A 2,363-nucleotide genomic window follows, 5' to 3' on the forward strand; every position below is an offset into this window, starting at 1 on the left:
CGGTCACCGTTGACTCATTGGAATCGATCGATGGAAAGGTTGGGGTGTCGATCGATTCCGAGTACTATGTTTTGTACTCCGATTCATACCCTGCTCCACAATGGCATGCGCCAATGAAGCCAAGTTCTTTCCCGTAATCCACAGAATTAATGACCTTTCTCTTAGGTCGGATGGGGTCGTAGTGGATGTTTGGGTCTATGAGCGTTAGACACAATTTGTTTTTGTTCATGTCACATACGGCTCCTACTGTAGCTAGGAAAGATCTTCCAAGCAGAAGTGAAGAGTTCCAGTTAAGCTCGATGTCTAGGACAAGAAAATCTACAGGGACAAGGGCATTACCAATCTGTACCTCCAGATCTCTTATGATTCCTCTTGATCGTTTCTCTGAAAGATCCACGAAGGTGAAGGATTCCGTTGAAGGCTCGATGGTCAAACCAAGCTGGTCTGCCATGATCCTAGGGAGGATACTAACTGATGCTCCTATGTCACACATTGAATGGGGAAATTCAACACCCTTGACTACGCATGGTATTGCAAACTTCCCAGGATCACTCTTCTTTGTCAATGTGATCTTGTGTTTCATCTTCTCTCTGACTCGATGAAACATTCTCCTAATGTCCTCCTCAGTTACCTTTGTTTCTCTGAAGAACATCCACAACCGGTGTGTGAAGTAACTCTTTTAGTGAAACCATCCATCTCTTTATCGTTAGCTTCCCGCTTAAGGTTTTTAGGAATCTTCTCCTTTCTTTTCCTTAAACTTCTCCCTTCAGATTCTTGTTCTTCTTGAACTAATTCTGGTGAACTATTTAAAGGGTTGGGTTTTGGTTCGGGTGGGTTAGCTAATGGTCTAGGTGGTGGTCTGAGTGCGTTGATGTAATCATTATCGATTGAGGGTAACCGCACTCGGTATGTCAGAGGTGCCTGTCGATCGATGGGAGGTGTGTTGTGACGATCGACGTCGGACTCACTCTGTCGATCGATGGTTGGCTCAACTGATCGATCGATTTTATCATAGAAAGGGGAGGGTGGGTAAGGATGCTTAGCTGCGAATTCTTCATGAGTTAGAATTCGAACCGCATTGCACTCAGTCGATTTGGCAGACGACGTCGATCGATGACTGGAGTAATCAGTCCATCGATCTTCATCATGGTCTGTCGATCGATGCGAGTTCATCGACATCGGTCGACACCATTGGGATCCGCCGAGACTCATGGAGCTTTCGATTTCGAAGTCTCCTTCCTCAAGCTTTTCATTTCTCACTACTTGCCAGAAATCATCATCTATGATGGCATTTACGTGGTGTTTCCCTTTGTCGGCTCATGCCTCTCTAGCGAAAGCTTCTTGCCTCTTTATAGTCTCGCCCGTATGAATTACTTGGGTTTCAAGTTTTCTCACCTGAGTCCCTAAGGTCTCGATTTTGGTGTTCAGATTGTTATAGGCGGAGTCTATTTTACCGTTGAAATCCACAGTGATTTGTTGTTGTCCCAACAGTACTCAATCAAGCATTTCTTCGATCTTGCTTTCCTGAGTCTAGGGTGGTGGATTTTGGTAGTAAGAGTTCGAGTAGCTTTTGTTGTTGTTGAAGGGTTTTTGAAATTGTGAATTTTGGTTACTTCTTTGGCCATTTCCAAAGAAGTTACTGTTTCCGCCCTGGTTTCCAAATTTTTGGAATCCGGTACCTTCGATGTAGTTCACATTTTCTTCTCCTTCCGTATCTGCTACTTCTCCTTCAGCTGAACAAACTTGCTTTCTAAGAAGCTCGTGCACCACATCTAACTTAGCTCTTACTTCGTCCATCTGTTCCTTCCCGATAGAGGCTACAGACTTCTTCCGTTCAGAGTCAGTGTTTTTGGTGCTGCTGCTGTTAGCAAGGTTTTCGATAAGTCTCACAGCTTCCAACGGATTCCGAGTAGTGAAGTTTCCTTCACTCGCCGAATCAAGGGCCATTTGATACTGTAAGGCGAGACCTCGGAAGAAAGTGCTTAGCAGCTGCACTTCGTTAAATCCGTGGTGTGGACAGTCTCGCTGGAAGAACCTAAATCTAATCCACGCATCTTTGAAGGACTCACTAGTCTTCTGCGAGAATGTGGAAATTTTGTTCCGAAGTTCTTCAGCGCGTGCCTCATCGAAGAAGTTTCGTAAGAAAGCATTCTTGATGTCGCTCTAGGATGTTAAAGATCTTGTGGGTTGCTGCCTAAGCCAGTGCATCGCTTCTCCATTCAGCGTGTATCTGAAGAGCTTGCACAGCAGGTAATCTTCGGGAACTCCTTCCATCCGAATAGCAGCGATTAGATCCTCGAACCGTTCCAAATGGTCCATAGGATGCTTGTGCGGTAACCCAAAGTAGGGTATCTGCGACACGA

General features: G+C 45.2%; 1 non-coding gene across 1 annotated transcript; it reads left to right on the plus strand.

The window, feature by feature from the left end:
- Nucleotides 1-2,002: 2,002 nt before the first annotated feature.
- Nucleotides 2,003-2,108, plus strand: LOC125603807. Its single transcript, XR_007335744.1, has one exon. It is a non-coding gene; the product is annotated as a small nucleolar RNA R71 (small nucleolar RNA).
- Nucleotides 2,109-2,363: the final 255 nt, after the last annotated feature.

This window comes from Brassica napus, unplaced genomic scaffold, assembly GCF_020379485.1.
Source record: "Brassica napus cultivar Da-Ae unplaced genomic scaffold, Da-Ae ScsIHWf_39;HRSCAF=72, whole genome shotgun sequence".
NCBI classification, from domain to species: Eukaryota; Viridiplantae; Streptophyta; class Magnoliopsida; order Brassicales; family Brassicaceae; genus Brassica; species Brassica napus.